This window comes from Mya arenaria, chromosome 4 (genome assembly GCF_026914265.1).
Source record: "Mya arenaria isolate MELC-2E11 chromosome 4, ASM2691426v1".
NCBI classification, from domain to species: domain Eukaryota; kingdom Metazoa; phylum Mollusca; class Bivalvia; order Myida; family Myidae; genus Mya; species Mya arenaria.
Window position 1 is genome coordinate 3,423,870 of NC_069125.1, and position 22,916 is coordinate 3,446,785.

The 22,916-nt window shown below is 33.5% G+C and overlaps 1 protein-coding gene across 1 annotated transcript in view; it reads right to left on the reverse strand.

The window, feature by feature from the left end:
- The window catches only part of LOC128230364 (nitric oxide synthase-like protein), a 95,223-nt gene extending 89,467 nt beyond the window's left edge, over positions 1-5,756 (reverse strand). Inside the window, exon 1 of the mRNA XM_052942570.1 lies at positions 5,709-5,756. The gene's annotated coding sequence lies outside the window, so the exon portion shown is untranslated. The remainder of the gene's footprint in view (positions 1-5,708) is intronic.
- Positions 5,757-22,916: the final 17,160 nt, after the last annotated feature.

Sequence of the window (22,916 nt, forward strand, 5' to 3'; positions counted from 1 at the left end):
TCTTTGTTCATAGAAAATATAAACAAAACATGTTTCGTCATTCTTGAAAAATATTGCCCCTATTGAAGACAAAACCAATGTAAAACATAATTAATCAATGAACAAATTTTAATTAGGTACATACCTTTTGTTCTGTACTATGATGGTTGAAGTTGTAAATCAGACTTCAATTACTGAATTCAACAACCTAAATTGATAAGAATATCAAAAGAACTGAAACCTGTCAAACTCATGAGATAATATTTGTTCTTTTGTTTTGATCAATGAGCGTCAATAAAATCATTGACAATTTATATGAATCAAAATAAGTATTAGAGAGAAGGCACTTGACAGGGTTTCGGGATAAACACTCCACAGTCAGCCCTGAAGAGGATAAATGTGCTGATAATGAAAGTCACAAGCTAAATGTTTTACACTGAAACTTTGGTCTATTACCCATAGGAAGTCAGGTCACTGTCTGACACCCACACATCTTAAACGAATTGATACATTGTTTAGTTTGCAATGAACTAAGTTCAAACTGTTTCCTAAAGAATGATCGTTCACCAATTGAAAAGAAGACAACTTTGTCATATATACTGCCATAAATTTAATACATTGCTCTTATAAAAATCCTTTACAGTAGAACGTTGGTAATAATGTGTATAACTAAATGTACATGTATGATTTGCTTTTCTACATTAAACAAGATTGAAAATTGTTTTAAGTATGTTTATTCAATTGATACATTTATTTTAAAACTTGCAATCAGTTTGTGATATAAATAGTACTTGTCCGAATTACTTTGCCTAATTGAACCCTAGAAGGTTGATAACTATTTTTATTATGTTCATTTAAGTAGTAGCATGAAGTCAGTTTGTTATATAAATAGTACGCTGTCTTGTTGTTGATTTTGGGTTACAGCAGCTGAGATAAAGGAGTAGTCATTTGATTATAACGAACTAATTTTTGATGACAATAACAAGATCAGAGACTTAAGAAATCCTTCCATCGAATTAGACCTCACTGCCGAAAACCAAGGATTATTTAAACGTTGCACCATTCTTATATTGTAATATCGGACACGAGGGTTCGTTTGTCTCAGTCATAAAATTGGGACTAAGTGATAATCTATCTTTCTCATAATATCGGTAAGGCTGTATGGTATGTCTCTCTCATAGCTTATTTAATCTCGCACTCGGGCAATGCCCATTTGGAGAATGCTCTGAGAAGATTGTTAGTCATTTAAGGTGTTTGAAGCATAGTGCACAGACAGAATGTATTCCTGATTCGAGCTACCCGGATCCTTTAACGTGCACACGTGTATATAACTCTCCCACGGGACCCCTATTTAACGTTTCTCCTGGAAGATGATTAGCATTTTCGTGATATTGGGACCAGTAGCCTTTTCCAATGGCACAAGGATCGATAACCAATTGCAAACAGATAAAAATACAACAAATTTACAAGACCAAATAGGTTGAGTTTAAGTTTAAAACAGGGAGACTCATATTCTCATCAGAAACCCAAACATTTAAGGAACCTGTGCTTGTTCTTATGTGATGGCTTGTGTCTCTCAATGAGCGTCTGTCGGCCTTCGATCACACGATGATGGTTAACGATTTGGCTGACAATACTATTGAAAACGCAGAGCCAAGCATACACATAGACTCCATAAAGATGTTTGAAACAATAGAAAAACAACAATGAAGCCTATATGTCATTTTAACAGTATATCCACGCGTATATAACAACCAAAACCATTTTCAAATTAATTCGTTTGAATTTGCCCGACCAAGACATTCTAGCTGGTCTATTGGCAGTTTAGTACTAAGTGAAACCACCAAACAAGTTTACAATAGTAAAGAATTTGTTTTAATATTTATGCAAAAAGCTACAGAAACAAACTCAGAAGCAAAACAGTTTAAACATAAACCCGGTTTAGTGGCACTGGGTAAACGCCAAAGACATTGAACATAAAATCACAAACAAGAAACATAGAATAGCAGCACAAAACTCCACAAGCAGCACAGTGCATACATACTATATATAAAAAAATAGGTTTGTTTATCAAGAATTGTTATGTACCGCCTTGGAACGGGCAGTAAAATGTAAATGTAAATTTACTGGAGGTTTAAGCCAATTTAATCAAATATGCTATGACGTCTTTTAGACACAAGATAATGCTTGTTTAGGATGGCAACAGGCACGTTTATTGAATCTAGTTGTTGTATTATATTTAGCAACCAGCACAATTGTAATAGCCTTTTTAAGGTATGAAGATTTTAACACGATAAATGTGTTTCTTAAACAAATCAGTAAATCAGTAGAGTCGTTTTTTTACGCACACTAAGCTCACGTGACTTTAAGGAGTACCTGATATACCGAAACAAAATTCCAATTCTTGGAATGTATAGAAAACTGTATGTAAGTGTTTATTATAGACCAAGCTCTCAGAAATAACAGGCGCTGCATTTTGAGTTACTGATGAGATTTCTGATAAAGGACAAATAATGAAAAAAAATGTAATCCAACCATACACAACAAAGAAGCAATTAAACTCCAGTTACTAAATACTCAATATGTCAACATATTTTTAATGGATATCGACATTATGGATACAGGCAGTTGAAAGAAACAACATTTAGGTTATTTCACAAAGCGCTTTTTATATGAATTCATAACTCTCAACCCTTCGTGTTAAGTGCACAAGTATCATGAGATTCACACAGATCACCATAAAAAAAGATTCTTGTATTCCCATAACGAAATATATATTATTCAAATCACAATCTAGTTTGCACATGTACAAAAGTCTAATCGAAGGATTAAAGTGACACTCTTATTCAAAATCAATACATAAACATGTAGAAAAACCATAATTTTTGATTGATAAACCTTAAACTACTTACTAAAAAATGCATTTATGGATACTATTAACTACTTAAAACACTATTGTAACCGTGAATTTAATAGCAGAAAGCGCAAAAATATTAAATGATTTGTGAATGCTAAACATTTACTGTGGTCTACCAAAGTCTCATAAGGTAGAAATACTGTGTTTCATGCTCACTTTTTCAAATTAAACTCCGTTCAAATTGCGTTTTTTTTTTTAATTCACATTTCGGAACAAACACCAAACATTAAATGGCGAAGCACTCGTTTTAAAATAAATTTGTTAATCAAAATGTATTCAATTTGTAACAGCATTACTAGCGTTTTGCAGCAAAGTAGACCATTTGTTTCGTCTCATCTTAAACTATTGTTTACAATAGAGCTCTTAATTAATGTTTTGATCATTTTATATAATCACGATTGTTTGTTTCGGTTTTCGAGCGCATAAAACGTTAACGAGTCCCTAAGAGTTCATCTCGTTAAGTGCATGTCTATAGAAGGCAACGATCAGTGGCTATTTTAGGTACTAATATTTAGTTATTAAGGAATATTCACTTTACATTTTAAGAATGAAATCCTTGTTATACATTCATTATTTACATTCAACTTTAAGCATACAAAGTGATTTAACTTTTACTGTTTGCATTATAAAAATGCCATCGCCCTCTGTCAATCTGTTCTAATTCATTAAGACATACGAGTTTTAATTAAATTTTTCTTATCACTTAATGCGTAACTTTGGTTGGATATCTGGGGTTAACGGATATTTAATTTCAATACTTAGATAATTTGAGGCTAAAACAAATACTGATAATCTACAATCGAATAGAAATAAAACAATGAATAACACCGGGCCAATCAATACCAATAGCCTTACATTTAACAAAGATTCTGCTTTAAGCACAATGGGCAAAATCACACAAGAACCTAGTGAGGAGCACATCGCGGCACGATACAGGTACTAAAATAGTGTTTTATTAGTATCAAGAACTATTGATAATTCGTTGCTGGGGCAATTTTATGTGGGCGACAATCGATAGTGGGTGTCCAACCAAAATTATTGTCTCAAATGCTACTTACGTAAATTACACACTATTTGTAACGTGGTTATCGACATAAATTTGGCGCAGTGTGCATAATTTGTTCAATTATTATGTTTGTGTTTTGTTGTTATGTTCCTTTATAAGTCGCCAAAGACAGAAAAAAAGAAAGAAATTTACTCACAGTTTCCAAAAAGCATGACTTTAGAATTACAATTACTGATTCCAGGTTGATCATGATGACACTATTTATAAAGAATGTTTTCCATAGTAAATCATGAATAACATACCCATATGGTACTGTCATTAAGTAAGATCCGATACGTTGCGTGCAACTATATTAAATTCATGTTAGTGTTTGATTTTTTTCATTTAATTGTGTCGTCTGGTGTTTAGTCCCTTTAAACATATCAAAGTTATTTTTGGCTGGTGGTTTTGTCCCTTTATTGTAAACAATGCAGAATGTCGTGTCGGGCAAATATGTCACTTTGGAATTCTTTCGGACCAACACTTGAGTAAGCACTGTCTTCTGCGAGTTTCGTTTTGTCGTTTGTTTTCTTTTATAATCTTCTTAATTCCAAAATAAATGCCATAGATGCCATTTTCTGTCAGTGCTTCCAATTAAATGGACATAACTCAGATACATTTAAACAAGAGTAAACGGCCTTATTACACTTATACATAATCCGATTATAAACACATGTACTAAATTGAATTTAATATTTTTGAACAGCTTCAAAGCAATTTAATACAAACATTTCATTTTTCGCAGAAAGGAAATACAACCAAGTCTACGAGTTTTCCACGGCTTCGGCAATACCTAGGACGTTTCTTAAGAACACACAAATACACGAATTAGTAACTTAAAGAAATGCGCAAAACCAACGATGGCTATTTGTAAGAATATACGGGTTGTCAAGAATAATTTAATGCGCCATATTTCAACTTAAATACGGGTGTGTGAATAATTACATGCCCAAGCAGAGATACATCGAGAGAAAGACAAGCATTTCAACTCTTTCGTTTTCACACTTAGTATGGAACTGGTGTTTGGTTTAAATACACAAATGCTGTACAGTACAATCAAAGGTTTTGGTAACCAGCCACAATTTCCTGGATGTTACAAGGTTAAGAAGTTTATTTAATTAAGCCAATTTGCAATTTAAATCATATGTTCTATAACACGGTTGACTTTTATTGATAATCAAGATAACTTCCTTTCAAAGTATTAAAACTGCGAAAAATGAGTTCCGAAAGGTTGTCGCCAGTTGCCAATTTTTAACAAACATTTTCCAGCGTCATTTGATCGCGATCAGAAATAAATATGTTTTCAAAATTTTATTGATTTTTTTTAAAATAACATTTTTATAGTAATTTAATAAACAATTGGTAAAAATAAATACTTGAAATGCACAATAAAACACTGTTTCTAGGATAAGGACACCACGAGCAGACAGAAATGTGTCCCAGAAGGGTGATTTATCGTCGAACGTATGAAATACAACATAACAACAACAGTCTCGAGTTTAGTGAGACTCTGCAATGAGCATACAGATAACGTCAACATTGTCATCACCCATCGCAAATAGGTATATTTTTATCCAGTTCACTGGTTAAAATCATCGGTTGCAGTTCCGGTGGGTGAAGATAAAACATCTGATTTTGTACAATCTTTGTTCATAGAAAATATAAACAAAACATGTTTCGTCATTCCTGACAAATATTGCCCCTATTGAAGACAAAACCAATGTACAACATGATTAATCAATGAACAAATTTTAATTAGGTACATACCTTTTGTTCTGTACTATGATGGTTGAAGTTGTAAATCAAACTTTAATCACATAATTCCACAACCTTAATTGATAAGAATATCAAAAGAACGGAAACCTGTCACACTCATGAGATAATATTTGTTCTTTTGTTTTGATCAATAAAATCATAGACAATTTATATGAACCAAAATTAGGTTTAAAGAGAAGGCACTTGGCAGGGTTTCGGGATAAACACTCCACAGGCTGCCCTGAAGAGGGTAAAGGTGCTGATAATGAAAGACGCAAGCTTAATTTTTTAAGCTGAAAACTTGGTCTATTACCCACTGTCGACACCCACACATCTTAAATGAATTGATATATTGTTTAGTTTGCAATGAACTAAGTTCAAACTGTTTCCTGAAAGTGGGTCGTTCACCAATTGGAAAGAAGACAACTTTAAAAACACTCCTTCGCCAACGTTTTTTTAGTTTGCATACAAATTGCTTAGTAATATATACTGCGATAAATTTAATACATTGCTGTTATAAGGATCCTTTACAGTCCTTGTTACAATCCTTTATTCATTCAGAATTTTATGGAAGTGAATACAAATTAATTGATAACTGGAATAACTCTGCTGATCCCAAATATTATCGGGCGATGTTCAGTAAACGAACACATAGAGATAAACATTTGTTTTAGAATGTTGGTAATAATGTTTATAACTTGATGTGCATGTATAATTTGCTTATCTACATTAAACAAGATTGAAAATTGTTTTAAGTATGTTCATTCAATTAATACATTTATTTTAAACTTGCAATCAGTTTGTTATATAAATAGTACTTATCCGAACTGCTTTGCCTAATAGCAGCCTAGAAGGTTAATAACTATTTTTATTATGTTCATTCAATTTGTAGCATAAAGTCAGTTTGCTATATAAATAGTACGCTGTCTTGGTGTTGGTTTGGGTTACAGCAGCTGAGATATAGGAATAGTCCATTTGATTATAATGAACTAATTTTTGATGACAATAACAAAATTCGAGACTTTAGGAACGCTTTCAGGAATAAGTTACCACATAAAAGGTTAACATTTAAGGGAACACGAGAGATGCAATTTCCATAATATTATACAATAATAAAGGAATTTAAAACATTTGATAAAGATTGGCTGACGTAATGTCAGATAACAATTAAATAAAATTCCTTCCATCGAATTAGACTTCAATGCCGAAAACCAAGGTTTATTTATACGTTGCACCATTCTTATATTGTAATAACGGACAGGAGGGTTCGTCTGTCTCAGTCATAACATTGGGAATAAGGGATAATCTATCTTTCTAATAATATCGGTAAGGCTGTATGGTATGTCTCTCTCATAGCTTATTTAATCTCGCACTCGGTCAATGCCCATTTTGCGAATGTTCGGAGAAGATTGTTAGTCATTTAAGGTGTTTGGAGCATAGTGCACATAGTTCGAGTTACCCGGGTTGTTTAACGTGCAAACGTGTTTAGAACTTTCACACGGGACCCCTATTTAACGTTTCTCCTGGAAGATTATTAGTATTTTCGTGATATTGGGGCCAGTAGTCTTGTCCAATGGCACAAGGATCGAACACCGATTGCAAACAGGTGAAAATACAACAAACTTACAAGATAAAATAGGTTGAGTTTAAGTTTAAAGCATGGAGACTCATATTCTCGGCAGAAACCCAAACATTTAAGTAACCTGTGCTTGTTCTTTTGTGATGGTTTGTGTCTCTCAATGAGCGTCTGTCGGCCTTCGATCACACGATGATTGTTAACGGTTTGGCTGACAATACAATTGAAAACGCAGAGCCAAGCACACACATAGACTCCATAACGATGTTTGAAACAATAGGAAACAAACAATGAAGCCTATATGTCAGTTTAACAGTATATCCACGCGTATATAACAACCAAAACCATTTTCAAATTAATTCGTTTGAATTTGCCCGACCAAGACATTCTAGCGGGTCTATTGGCAGTTTAGTACTAGGTGAAACCACTCAACAAGAGTACAATAGTAAAGAATTTGCTTTAAGCCAATTTAATCAAATATGCTATGACGTCTTTTAGACACAAAATAATGTTTGTTTGGGATGGCAACAGGCACGTTTATAGAAACTAGTTGTTGTATTATATTTAGAAACCAGCACAATTGTAATAGCCTTTTTAAGGTCTGAATATTTTAACCTCATACATGTGTTTCTTAAACAAATCAGTAAATCAGTAGAGTCGCTTTTTTAACGCACACTAAGCTCACGTGACTTTAAGGAGTACCTGATGTACCGAAACAAAATTCCAATTCTTGGAATGTATAGAAAACTGTATTTAAGTGCTTATTATAGACCAAGCTCTCAGAAATAACAGGCGCCGCATTATTAGTTACTGATGAGTTTTCTCTGAAAGGACAAATCATAAAAGAATGTAATCCAACCATACACAACAATGAAGCATATAAACTCCAGTTACCAAATTTTCAATATGTCAACATATTTTTAATGGATATCGACCTTAGGCAGTTGAAAGAAACAACATTTCGGTTATTTCACAAAGCGGCTTTCTATATGAATTCTTAATACTCAACCCTTTGTTTTAAGTGCACAAGTATCATGATATTCACACAGAGCACCATATCAAAAGATTCTTGTATTCCAATAACGAAATATATATTATTCAAATGATAATCAAGTTTGTTCATGTACAAGAGTCTATTCGAAGGATTAAAGTGACACTCGTATTCAAAATCGATACATACAGATGTATAACATAGAATAAATTTGAATGATAATCCATTCACTTATTACTTAATAATGCATTTGTGGAAAATATTAATTACGTATTTTAAGATTGTAACCGTGTATTCAATAGCTGAAAACGCAGACATATTAAATGATTGGTGAGTCCTAAATGATTTACTGTGATCTACTATCGTCTCATAACGTAGAAATACCGCGTTTTCTGCACCTTTCTTTTAAATTAAACACGGTTTTCCTCGTAAGAACATTTCTTTTTCATATCTATTCATCCTTTTCGGTAAATTCAAACAGTTGTATTAATTATTGTACATCTTATTTGGCAGTATGAGTGCATCTTTAAAAATTCGGAAACGGGCGTCTTACTGGAGAAATCAATCGCTTAAGGATCGGATTATCCAAACATTCAATCGGTATTGAAGATCTATCTTAACTACCAGAATGCGCTCAAGTACATTGATAACGTATGTGCTATTTAACAATGAGACCCATCAAGATAGATTGTTGTCCCGTCAATTGATCCATAGAAAAGATTATGTTATTACAAAATAATGATCATGTGACACGCTCACAGAAACCATGGAATGGCATGATGTGTTTTGTTATTTTTCCACCGATATCAACGTTAACTGACTAATCTTACCCTGAGTTTTGCATACTCATTTGTAGACGCCATTGAACAGGTAGCTGTTACTTTTCTTTTAAGTATTAACTGTTCATTTAATTGAACAGCCTCATGTACCGTTGACGGGCTCAGTGCGATTTGTAGAAAATCATCGGTTGACTGCAATGTTCTTAAAATAGCAAGATGACGTTGAATTTAAACGATAAGTTACCAATTTTAAGGTAATATCCTTGAAGATAATATTGTAAAGTAATCAATTAGATGAACATACTGTTCGACATATGCTATGTTGGCAACATTTGTTTACGACATTGTTCAAATTGGAACACACACAAAACATCAACTGGCAAGAAACTCATTTCAAAATAATTTTGAGAATCAAAATTAGTTGACTTTTCAGCAGCGTTACTGACGTTTGAGGCCGTACTAAACATAAACGAGTCCCGCAGAGTTCGTCTCGTTAGTATAGAAGCCATCGAATGGTCTCTATTTCAGGTACTAGTATTTGGTTATAAAGGTATTAACATACTTTTTATTATAAGAATGAAATCTTAGTGATGCGTTCAAGGTTTACATTAGATTTTAAGCATACATAGTGATTTAACTTTCACTGTTTGCTTTATAATAATATCATCGCTTTCTGTCAATCTGTTCTAATTCATATCGACTAGCGAGTTTTTATTAATATTTTCTTATCAATTAATGCGTAACTTTGGTTGGATATCTCGAGTTAACGGATATTTAATTTCAACACTAAGATAGTTTTAGGCTAAAACAAATACTGATAATCTAGAATTGCAATAACATGGCGAATTTTGATCTGCAATAAAAATAAAAATAAAACAATGAAAATATCCAGGTCAATACCAATAGTCTTACATTTAACCAAGATCCTGCTTCAAGGTACAATGGGATAGAACACACATATATCATGTAGGAGAGACATGGCGTCACAATACAAACATTACAAAGGTACCGTAAAATTGTTATCAGTGTTTTTAGTAGTGATGAAACGGTTATCAACAACTATCGATAATTCGTCGCTGATGTTATGTGGGCGAAAATCGACAGTGTCGCGAATGTTACTCCGTAAATTACGCACTATTTTTAGTGTGGTGGTTATCGACATGTTTTTGGTGCAGTGTACATCATTTGTTCAATTATTATGTTTGTGTTTTTTTGTTGTTCTCTTTATATGTCATCGAAGGGGGTAAAAGTTTATGGAAGTTTACTCACTGTTTCCAAAACGCATGCTTTAGTATTACAATTATTGATTTCAGGTTAAATAAAACCTTTTGATCATGATCACATTATGTATAAAGAATGTATACCCAAAATAAATTATGAAACACAGATACAGTAGGTTTCGAATTGAAAAAAAGTAGGCAAAAACTGAGAATGAAGTTTGTGTCGTGAGCAATGTGGTTCTATCAGTAAGATCTAATACGTTACATGCAACGATATGATTTTCAACTGTGTCGTCTCGTGTCTAATCCTATTAACATATCATAGTTATTTACATTTTTAGCTGCTGGTTTGGTCCATGTATTGTAAACACTGCAGGATGTCACCTCAGACAACTTTGTCACTTTGTCACTTTGGAATTCTTTCAGACCAACACCTTCCTTGAGAAAGCGCTATCTTCTGCGAGTTTCGTTTTGTCGTTTGTTTTCTTTTATTATCTTTTTATGTCCAAGATAAATGCAAGCGGATGCCATTTTCTGCCAGTGCTTCCAATTAAATGGACATAACTCAGATACATTTAAACAAGAGAAAATGACCTTATTAGTTATGAATCTTATACATAATCCGATTGTAAACACTTGTACGAAATTGAATTAAATATTTTTGAACGGCTTCAAAATATATTAATACCAACATTACAATTTTTTGCAGAAAGGAAATACACCACGGCTACGACACAGCGACACCACGGAACCAAAATAAGTTTTAGAGAGATTGACAGAGTTTCGGGATAAACACTCGACAGACAGCCCTGAAGAGTGTAAAGGTGCTGATAATGAAAGACACAAGCTAAATGTTTACGCGGAAAACTTGGTCTATTACCCATAGGAAGTCAGGTAAATGCCTGACACTCACACATCTTACATGAATTGATATAGTGTTTTTTTTTGCAGTAAACTTAGTTCAAACTGTTTCCTAAAAGTGGGTCGTTCACCAATTGAAAAGAAGACAACTTTCAAAACGCTCCTACACAAACATAGTTTTAGTTTGCATACAATTTGCTTTGTCATATATACTGCTGTAAATTAAATACTTTGCTGTTATAAAGATTCAATACTTTATTTTATTCAGAAGTTAATGGAAGTGAACAGAAATGTATTGATAAGTAGAACAACTCTGCTGATCGCGAGTATTATCGGGCGATGTTCAGTAAACGAACACATAGAGATAAACATATGTTTTAGAACGTTGGTAATAATGTGTATAACCTGATGTGCATGTATAGTTTGCTTATCTACATTTGACAAGACTGATAATTATTTTGATAATGTTCATTCAATAAGTAGCATTTTTAAAAACAAATGAAGTAGGTTTGCTATATAAAAAGTACGCTGTCTTGGTATTTGTTTGGGTTTTTAGCAGCTGATATTTAGGAGTAGACCATTTGAAAGCATTTATATAATGAACTAATTTTGGAAGACAATAACACAATTAGAGGCGAACGTTTTCAGTAATAAGTAACCGCATAAAATGTTAAAATTTGAGGGAACATGAAAAATGCAAAGTCCATAATAGTATACACTAATAAGGAAATCTAAAATATTTGATTAAGATTGGCTGACGTAATGTCAGATAACAATTAAAGAGAATTCCTTCTATCGAATTAGACATCACTGCCGAAAACCATAATAATGATTTATTTATACGTTACACCATTATTATATTGTAATATCTTTCTCATAATATCGGAAAGGAGGTATGATATGTCTCTCTCATAATATTTGAAAGAAGGGATCGTTAATTTTCTGGTAATATCGGGAAGAAAGTAACTTCTATCTCATTTATAATATCAATAAGGATTGGAAGTGTATCAACTTCCTTTCATCGGGAATGAGAGATGATATATCTCTCGCATAAAATCGGAACGGAGGAATTGTCTCTCTCTCTCTCCCTCTCTCTTTTATAATATTGGGCAGGAGGGATCGTATATCTCTTTCATAATATCGTAAAGGATGGATCGTCTATTTCTCTCATAATACCGGGAGTGTGTATATGTAACCTTAATTAAATTCGCACTCGGGCAATGCCCATTTGGCGAGTGCTACGATAAGAATATTTGTCATTTTAGGTTTTTGGAGCATAGTGCACAGACAAAATGTTACCCCCTGTTTAGAGCTACCCGATTCTTTAACATGAACAAGTGTTTAAAACTGTCACACGGGACCCCCATTTAATGTCCGTCCCAGAAGATGATTAGTTTTTATTTAATTTGTGCAGCGAGGATCGAACCTGCGACCCCTGGATTGACAGTCAGGGAAAATCGGGGTTACCGGGAAGGTGGGATCCTCTATCTCACTCGTTATAGCTGAAATGAGGGATCGTCTATCTCCCCCATAATACCGTGAAGGAGGGATTGTCTATCTTTTACATTACATGATAATATTGGAAGGTGAAAATGTATTCCTCTCTTTGTGTATGCGGTCATTAGTTATTTTTATCTTTCGTTTACATATTCGACACCTTTTGGTTTAAAAACCTGTAGCATAAATCTCAGACATCTTACGATGTTTTCATCCACTGATTACTCGCACACTGTTTTAGACATATCGAGCCCGGAAGCACCTAGGGACGAAAGGGCTTTATCTATATGTACCCTCATCAGGTGATAATGGATCTAAAACAGTCACAAAGTGCATTTAGTACCAGTCGAGTACCTGTTACGTTAGTTTGACTGTTGCAGGTTGGGGGTCGATGGGATTCTGTTTCCTGAATAGTTGTACAATCTAATCATGGAACGAATATGGTATTGACAGGAATAGTATATGTTTTGGGCAGGTGATTTAGACGTCACTTAGGTGCTTACTGCTCTTGGAGCCGTTTATATCACACTAAAACGCTGTACTCTAAATAGTAATATTTAAGGCAAAGTTTTATTCGCATACAATTTAATCTTAGTAACAAATAACATAACTGAATAAATGAAGATAACGCTTATTATTAATAGTGGTATAATATCTCAAACTGGCCTTTGAAAATCATGAATGAACGCGGAGAGTGCCGACTATATCTGATATTGTCCAAAAGGTAACTTTAACTTAGGGACCAGTACCTCAATTGTTAATTGTTCTTTTGATATTTTACACGTAGCACGATAAATTATGAAGGACAATGTGTAAACAAAGATAAATTTAAAATTAACAAGCAAATTCGTTGAATTAATATCCCCCGCCTGATTGGGCTAAGTCAAGGAATGGAAATTAATTGTTGATGAAATATATATATATATATATATATATATATATATATATATATATATATATATATATATATGTATATATATAACAATTCCATCTATGTTTCTTTATCTTCTACGCAGTACCTTGGTGAGCAGCGACAAAGGCAGAGGGCAAAACCAAACCTAACATTAACATTAATTGTTTAATTTTAAAATGTCATTTTGACATATGTATACTTAACATGATATCATCAAGTAAATAACTTTTTGTGATCTACATGCATGTTTTTTCTTCTATTGTTATCGCGCGGATTCTTTTTCTTATTACAGACAATCTTAGACTAATGTGTATTCACGCTGTATTAGTTTTCGGAAGGCTAGTTAAGAGCTTGAGCAATAAATGTCTCTTTAATTAAATACATAAACAAACACATTTAATTATTCGCATTTACCAATTACATTTTTGTATCCCCCAATTATGACAGTTTGTTATATTGACACGCACAGTATTTTGCGACATGCCGCAAACCGTCATGAATATTTTCACACCTACGTCTCGATCTACAGTTCGACATAAAGAACATAGGAAATGTGTGAAATTCGACCACTGGGACTGAAAAACGAGGTCGACAGAAAAAGTCGAAATAAAAAAATAAAAAATCGACACAAACAGATTTATTTTATATAGAATAAGAAGGAATAAATTCGGGACCGGAAAAAAGTCGACATAACCGGAAAGTCGACTTATCCGACGTCGACATAGCGAGGTTCGACTGTATTTACTAAAATGTTTATAGAAACAACTATTGCATAATAATAATAATCTAAGAGGAGTTAAAAAACAACATTTGATATATAATATCATTGTTTATTTAGTCGCATGTATTATTCTCATTCATTGTTTTCATTTAGTCAAATGCATTTTGCGCATTCTGCTTATTCATTGTTCATTCTGCTGATTCCTAAAAGCTGAACATTTTCTGCTGAAGCATTGGACATTTCGCTGAATAAATTGTTGTTGTTTATTATTTATTGCTCATTTAATCGTATGAATTATGATCATTTTTTGTTGATTTAGTCGAAATATATATCTGCTGATAAGTCATGCGTTATATAAAACTAAACTTATCTTTTGACGACCTTTTGCTTATACGATATGAATTACATTCCAACTACTTCAGTACGCTAATTCACAGTGTTTTGTTACATAAGTTCAAATATAAGCCGAAATTTACTCATACAATTTGACTTAGAAGACTACTACAAACTTTTGTTTGAGTTACTCATATTGCACATGTGTACATCGTATGTGTATATAAGGTTATACCACACAGATAATTTTGTTAAGATGTACTTCATAAATCATCCTTTACCAAACACTTCGTTCAACTGCACATATCTAGAATAAAAATTATGTTTTACACAGCAACTGCTGATAAACTTCGACATAAAATATTTCGATCACCCATTTATTTACATAACAACATGCTTGCATTCCAACATGTTTTACAATGACTTCACAAGGTGGAAACTATTTCATGAACGAAAAATACTATTTTAAGCAACCATTTGAATTCCCGTTTAGCTAAAGAATAATAAAAGATAACATTTTTTTCATTAGGTTGTTTAATAGATACTGCAGGGGCAAGCCGTTAGTTACCAACATTCTTAGTAAAGAGCTGGCCCCAATAACACAAAAAATCTAGAGCAATAATATACCTAAGGTATTATTTTTAAAACACAATGAATTGTACTCAAATACATTTTTGGCTGTAGGATATGTTTCTCTTCGTAACCGAAGGCGTTAATCAACATGCTTTATAATAGAATGCACTTTTAAATGTGTAAAATATCGTATGCAGGTTTTAATAACTATTGATACGGTAAAATGAGTTGAGTTTGAGATTTAACTTAAGAATTCTTGTGATATTGGGGCCAGTAATCTTGTCCAATTGCACAAGGATCGAACGTCAAGGACAAACAGACGAAAAACAACAAACTTACAAGACCGAATAGGTTGGATTTCAGTTTAAACTAGGAGACTCATATTCTCGGCAGAAACCCTAACATTTAAGTAATCTATGTAAGTTCTTTTGAGATGGTTTTTTATCTTTCAATGAGTGTCAGTCGGGTTTCGATCACAATATCATGGTTAACGTTTTGTCTGATAATACGGTTGAAAACACAGAGTCAAGCATACACATTGAATCTATAACGATGTTTAAAAGAAGAAGATACAATCGAGCCCGCGTACATCGGAACAACCAAAACTATTTTTCAAAAATAATTCGTTTGTATTTGCTCGACCCAGCCATTCTTAGTCGGGCGGTAATCAGTTTGGGACTGAGTGAAACCACCAAACCAGTTAACAATTGTATCGTTTTTGCTTTCAGCCAACTGAATCAAATATGTTATGACATCTCTTAGACACAAAATAATATGTTTTTGAGGATGGCAACAGGCACGTATTGAGAAATCAGCTGTTGTATTATATTTAGGAACCAACACAATCGTAATAGCCTTTTTATGGTCTGAACATTTGAGCACGTCAAATGTGTTTCTTAAACAAATCAGTAAATAAGTAGAGTCACCATTAAATGCACACAAAGTTCCTATGTCTTTAAGGAGTACCTGAAATACCGCCCCCCAATCCTCCTTTGACCTTAAAAAACGGTATTTTAAGTGCTTATTGTTGACCAAGCCGCTTTGTTATGAATTGCGTATGGGCTTTTCTCCGTACGAACAAATAATAAAAATATCAGCCAACCATACACAACAAAGAAGCAAAAAACTTGCAGTTACCAAATATTCCATATTTCAACATATTTTTAATGGATATCGACATTATGGATACAGGCAGTTGATAGAAACAACATTAAGATTATTTCAAATAGCGGCTTACTATATGAATTCATAATACTCAACCCTTCGTATTAAGTGCACAAGTTTCATGTAGTTCCAACACATCGCCATATCAAAATATTCTGGTATTCCAATAACGTTATATATAACGTTCGCACACGAACCTGAGTCTGATCGAGGGATTAAATATATCTATGACGAATTGACGTATTTATTTAGCTATACGTGACATACTAGGTCATATCTAGTGTATAACCAAGACATACCAAACCCATCTTGACTGTCCCTAATAATAAAAAGGCTCGGATTTTTGCAGCTGGGAAGAGGGATTTGGTCTTGTCAACCCGTGGTGATGATTGTAAGATACGGGCAGATAAACTACCCACATATGTACGCTTTGAAGTCTAGTCAGGTTTACACCTCTTGCAACAATTCTTGGATCAAAACTGACATGTTTGTGTCTATAGTGTTTTCAAGGCTAGAGATTTAAAGGGGCTGTACTTCGTATGATGAAATAGCGAAAAAAAAGAAGAGAAAAATGTCGAAAACTGACATAAACTTGGTATCGATGTGTTCATTATGCATTGAAACTTACTAACCGAAGTACCACATAGTTTACAATTAATTTATTTTTCGGAGTTTGTTTGTATTTGTCCATTAAAAAAGATTACTAGGTATGTCTATCTAGTAAAATTCATTCCTTATGCGTGATTGGCTAGTCGATGTTATCACGTGAATATACCAAGTCAGGTATAAAGCTTCAATATTCCAACTGTTTAAGGTAAGCCTTCGTAGCACAGTTGATACAACACTGGACTGCAATTTTGGCGACACCGGTTCGAACCCGGTCTCTGACTCGATTTGTTTTTTTTACATTTTGGTATTTTTACAATTATGATATCAAAGAGTAAATCATTTTATTAAATAATTGTCCTGAGATTCGTTACAGAAAAAAACTTTTTTTGGTGCCAATCTGGTGTACAGTCCCTTTAACTATAAAAAAAACGTCAAGTGCCGTATTCGTACAAATTGTACATGTGATTTCAATATTTCTGGAAAACTATGCAGAGAATATAATGTTTTATAACTAGTTTTCATTTATTCCACAACACCTCTTCTTGACCTATCCCGATGCAAATTTAATATCATGAGGCTGATGGACAGACGTATTTGTTCAATGAGTGGTCTTGTGATCACAACTATTTACCTCATAAAATAAGTGAAATAAACCCAACATAATATCATGTGTGTCATGATGAATAAATAAAGATGATTTGAAAATAATAATAACTTAAACATATTTACGTTTTTACGACCTTATCCCTTCGATAACGAGACGTTAAGCAGAGGGAACGGGATCAAACTTTGCATCCATTGCTTACCCGTAACCTATAGGAATTCTTAAACGTGACACTCTTATTCAAAATCAACACATGTATAACAAACAACAATTTTGACTGATCAACCTTTAATTACTTACTAAATAATGCATGTATGGAAAATATTATTTACTGATAACAAGATTGTAACCCCGTGTATTTAATTAATAGCAGAAAGCGCAGAAATATATAATGATTGGTGAACGCTAAAAGATTTACTGTGGTCTACTAAAGTCTCATTAGGTAGAAATGCCGTGTATAATGCTCATTTATTTCCAATTAAACTCGATATCTTTCATAAGAACCATTGTTTTCGACATTTGTTCACCCTTTACGGAATATCAAAACAATATTATTAATTGTGGTAAATCTTATTTGGAAATAAGAGTGGTTCTTTAAAATATTTAAAACGGGCGTCTTACTAATGTAATCAATAGCTTAATTAACGGATTATCCAAAAAAATGAAAATCATTGAAGACCTATTTTAACTACGGTGATGTGCTTATGTAGCTTAATAAAGTATGTGTTCTTCAACAATTAGACCCTTCAAGATAGAACATTGTCCCGGCAATTGATCCATAGACAAGACTATGTTATTACAAAATAATGACATGTTATACGCTCACAGAAACTTTGGAATGGCATTATACGTTTCGTTATTTTTCCAACAATATCATCGCTTACTGACTCATCTTAGGTAGCGTTTTGCATAATCATTTGTACATTTAGATTATATTGTTTATATTGGTTAAACCATTCAACAGATTGCGTGTGGGCAGCTGTTACTTATACTTATCTTTTAAGTATTGACATTTCATTTACTTGAACAAGGTCGTGTTCAGTTAATGGGCACAGTGTGGTTTGTAGAAAATTGCTGTAATTAATTGACTGTAATGTTTTGAAAACTGGATGACATTGAATAAAAACAAAAACCTCGTCACCTAAGTTTAAATCGTTGAAGATAATTTAGTTGTAAAAAGACAAAGAGATGAACTAACCATTTAAAAAATTGTTTATGACATTGTTCAAATTGCGTTATTTACCTTACATTTAGGAACAAACACCAAACATTGACTGGCAAGAAACTCTATTAAAAAAAATTGTTGATTTTAAATTTTAAAAGCATTACTAGCGTTTGCGGCTAGAGAGAGCAATTTCATCGTCACGTCTTAAAACTATTGTTTTCAATAGGGCTCATATATAAACTTTTGACGATGTTATAAAATCATGATTGTTTGATTCGATGTATGACCGTATAAAACGTTAACATGTTCATCTCGTTAAGTGCATGTATAAAGAAAGGCATCGAGTGGTCTCTATTTAAGGTACTAGTATTTGATTTTTAAGGTATTAACACACTTTACATTGTAAGAATGAACTCCTAGTGATGCGTTCATTGTTTACATTCAATTTAAAGCATACATAGTGATTTAACTTTTACTGTTTGCATTATAACAATATCATCGCCTTCTGTCAATCTGTTCTAATTCATACTGACTCGTGTTTTTATTAATATTTCCTTATCACTTAATGCGTATCTTTGGTTCGATATCTCGAGTTAACGGGTATTTAATTTCAAGACTAAGATAATTTAAGGCTAAAACAAATACTGATAATCTAGAATCGAAATAACTTGGCCAATTTTATTCCGCAAAAGAAATAGATAAATGCAAACCTACGAGTCAATACCAAAAGCCTTACATTCAACCAAGATCCTGCTTAAAGCAAATATACAGATATCAAGTAACGCACCAGTCAAATGAAACCACGCCCCCAGGTCCGGAGATAAGCTGGGTCTTTGCCATCGGTTCAGTCAATCCCAGGTAAAATCCTCGCAATGCGGGAACAAACTGTTGGTAAAGCCCCAGCACCCCGGGGACAGCCTAGGTAATGCCCATACCCCACTATTTTAACGCAAAAACGAACCTAGGCCATGAAGGTGGTTAATGGAAATTGAAAGGACAAGTCGTTGGTTACCAACATACTAGGGTATAAACTGGCATCAATATCACAAACATAAGTTAAGTTTCAATCTGAATTTTATGACACTGTATATATTCTTTTACACACACCATTAACATGAAGGTCGATATTTGTACATATAGGCTACGTGTGGGATTGTTCGGATACTATCAATAACGAACTAGAGGTCTAAAATTCCTTCACTCATTCTCTTCCTCGACATGCTCGTCGAACTACCAGATATCAGTCTCAAATTTACCCATGTGTCATTACAATGTTCAAAGTTTTATAAACCAAAAAAGACATTTTATTTGCTGAGCTAAATAACTTTGATGTACATTTACTGAAACATGGTTAAACGACAGTGTTGCATCTCATGATATACTTTTTCCTAACTACAGTATTCCCTTTAGGCGAGATCGTCCTTCTGACAGCCATGTCTTAGTTTAGGTCAAGGACAGCATAACAGCATTTCGTCGAACTGATCTTGAACTAGGTGATCAAAGTTATTTTGCTTTAAATCATAGTAAAAAAAACCCCATATACTTCTTGGTTTATTTCATCGATCACCTAATGCAAACGCAATGGTTTTGAATCTCATCAACCAGTCAATTGGTTTTGCGTTCGATACTGGCATTAAAAGTATCCTTGTTACTGTTGATTTTAATCATGATGAATTTAAGCATCAACCATCAACCAAATTCAACCAAACAGAAGATAAAAGACATTTCCTTGAAAAATGTTCTTTCTGACCAGGATATTGATGTCCATGCAACAAATTTCACTAAACAACTCTTGTTCTTCTGTGAATTATGTATCCCAACCACAACTGTCACTATTCAAACATCACTCCTTCCCTGGTTTCACAACGAAATTAGTACATATATCCGTCGTAGTAAAGGCATACAAGAGAGCCAAGACAACCACGAACCCGGCACATCTGGCACTCCATAAGCAGTTACGCAATGAAACAAATCATCTAATTCGCTCAGCAAAGCACTGTCATTTCAACAAATTTGCACCTGCATTAAGGGAACACCATCAAATGGTGTTGGAAACTTATCAAGCACTTTACGCAGCCTACGAACGCAAACAAAATGTCCCCACCTTGAAACACAATTCCCAAATATATGAGGACAACTATGGCAAATTAAATATTCAGGAAGTCGAAAACCATAAAAAACATTGGAGTCACATTATCATCGAAAGCATCAGGCAAATTCAGGAATATGCCGACATTGTGTGACAACATAACTCAGGCTGAAACTGAAGATCTACAACGAATCCAAACTGAAGAATCTAGAATAATATAAGGAGCAACGCAGTTGGTGTCGCTAAACACTTTTTACAGTGAAACTGGTCTCGAACCCCTTAAATCTACACGCGAAAAAATTCAAATACTTTAAAATGCACCTTTTACTTTTACCTCAAAAACTAGGGGTCAAATTATAGGTCACTAGGTCAAATCTTAGAAAAACCTTTGGAACATACTAGAGGCATTACACATGGTCGAATATTCATGAAGCTTAATCCGAATGTTTTCCTTGATGAAATCTTGGACTTATTTAAAACTGGGTCACATATGATCTAAAATTAGGTCACTAGACCAAATCTTAGAATTGTTTGTCCGGGATGGAAATGATTGGTCAGATTATGTTCAAACTTGGTCATGACGTATATCTTGGTGAAATATGGACCGCTTGTAAAAGTGGGGCACATGGGGTCAAAAACCAGGTCACAAGGTAAAATCTAAGAAAAATCTTTGAAACACATCAGAGGCATAGTGTATGGTCTAATATTCATGAAACTTGGTCAGAATGTTTTCCTTGATGAAACCTTGGACATGTTTCACTTGGTAAAATCTTTCAAAAATCTTGTTTAAAACTATTTTATGGTGGTGATTGGTCGGATTATGTTCAAACATGTTCAGAATGTTCTTTTTGGCAAATTTAACCTGCGTTTTCAAAGTGGGTCATATTGGTCAAAAACAAGGTCAATAGGTCAAATCTTGGGAACACAGTAGAGGAAATCTAATATTCATGAAACTTTATAAGACTGTTTTCGTTGATTGTTGTTGAATAGTTCGAAACTGGGTCACATGGGGTCAGAAACCAAGTCAGTAGATGAAATCTTTGAAAATATTTGTCCCGAACCAAACATTGGTATTGAATAGTCAGTTATGTTCAAATTTGGTAGGAATGTTTGCCTTAGTGAAATCTTACAAAAGTTTTAAAATAGGGTCAAAAACAAGGTCACTAGGTCATATCTTACAGAAAGCTTGGGAATACTCTAGAGGCAATACATCTGCTCTAATTTCCATGAAACTTAATCAAAATGTTTGCCTCGATGAAATCTTGGAATAGATTGAAACTAGTAGGTCATGTGGTGTCAAAAATGAGGTCACTGGGTCAAATCTTAAAAACTCCTTGAGGATTATGTAGAGGCTATATTTTTTGCAATATATCAGGACCAATCTTCATGAAACGTGATCAGAATGTTTGCCTTGATGAAATCTTAGATTAGTTTGGAACTGGGTAACATGGAGTCATAAACTAGGTTTCTTGGTCAATTTTAAATGTTACATTTTATACAATATTATTTTCTTTTCAAACAGTTGCAATCAAACTCAAACTGATATATATATATATATATATATATATATATTTCACCAACAATTGATTTCCATTCCTTGACTTAGCCCAATGATGCGGGGATATCACTTCAACATATTTTCTTGTTTACATTGTTTTGGCAGATTGGAAACACAGAGCGAAGCATGCAAATTGAGTCCATAAACGATGTTGAAAAGAATAGAAAAAGCAATCGAATCAATGTATCAGTTTAACAATATCAACGCGTATATCGAAACAACCAACACCATTTAAAATAATGTTTGTATTTTGTATCTGTTGGCAGTTTGGGGATAAGTGAAACCACCAAACAAATGTACAATAGTATCGTATTTGCTTTCAGCTAACTGAAGCAAATACACTATGATGGTTTTTAGACACAAAAAAATGTTTGTTGAGAATGGCAACAGGCACGTTTTATAGAAACCAGTTGTATTATAATTAGCAACCAGCACAATTGTTATAGCCTTTTTAAGGTCAGAAGATTGGAATACGACAAATGTGTTTCTTAAAAAAACAGTATATCAGTTGAGTCGCTTTTTAACGCAAAATAAGCTCCTATGGCTTTAAGGAGCCCCTAACATACC